The following is a 1,232-nucleotide window of genomic DNA, read 5'->3' on the forward strand; positions in this document are numbered from 1 at the left end:
GCTCGGCTATGGTGCTGCCCTGGAGCCCGTTATCAATGAGAGCTTATCAATAATTCGCAGGGCGGGGCGGAGACCCTGTGGGGCTGCTGCGGCCAGTCAGGACACTCTGTGCTTCTGTGTGTGTTTCCAGGTTTTAAAATCACACAAGCCCTGGCCCGTGTGGCTCAGGGGATGGAGCGCCTGCCCGTTGGACTGAGGCCCCGGGTTCGATTCCGGTCAAGGGCACCTACGTCGGTGGCAGGCTCCCCTCCCCGGCCCGGGCCCTGGTTGGGGTTTGTGCAGGAGGCAGCCAATCGATGTGTCTCTCTCCCATCCGTGTTTCTCTCTCTCTGTCTCTCCCCTTCCCTTTCATTCTTTCTAAAAACCAATGGGAAAAATATCCTCGGGTGAGGATTAACAACCAACAATAATAGTTAAATGTAATATACTAGAGCAGGCGTACTCAAACTACGGCCCGCGGGCCACATGCGGCCCGCCGAGGACATTTATTCGGCCCGCCGGGTGCCGCTGCCTGTCCTGCTTAACAGCCGACGCGTCCTGGGCCTGCAGTGCGCATAGGAATTTGTTCATAGTTTTTTTTTAAACTATAGTCTGGCCTTCCAACGGTCTGAGGGACAGTGAACTGGCCCCCTGTTTAAAAAGTTTGAGAACCCCTGTACTAGAGGCTCGGTGCATGAAATTCGTGCACAGAGTGGGGGGTTTGTCCCTCAGCCCAGCCTGCACCCTCTCCAATCTAGGACCCCTCGAGGGATTTTTGACTGCCCGTTTAGGTCTGATCCAGGTGGGATCGGGCCTAAACGGGCAGTCGGACATCCCTCTCACAATTCAGGACTGCTGGCTCCCAACCGCTTGCCTGCCTGCCTGCCTGATTGCCCCTAACCACTTCTGCCTGCCAGCCTGATCACCCCTAACCACTACCCTGCCAGCCGGATTGATGCCTAACTGCACCCCTGCTGGCCTGATTTCCCCCAACTGCCCTCCCCTGCAGGCCTGGTCACCCCTAACGGCCCTCTTCTTGCCAGCCTGGTTGCCCCTAACTGCCCTACCCTGCTGGTCTGGTCATCACCAACTGCCCTCCCCTGCAGGCCTGGTTCCCCCCGCCCCAACTGCCCTCCCCTGCAGGCCTGGTTCCCCCTGCCCCAACTGCCCTCCCCTGCAGGCCTGGTCCCCCCACCCCTGCAAACTTCTCTCCTGTGCAGGCCTGGTCACCCCCAACTGCCCTCCCCTGCAGG

The sequence above is a fragment of the Plecotus auritus genome (assembly GCF_963455305.1).
Source record: "Plecotus auritus genome assembly, chromosome: 9".
Lineage (NCBI taxonomy): Eukaryota > Metazoa > Chordata > Mammalia > Chiroptera > Vespertilionidae > Plecotus > Plecotus auritus.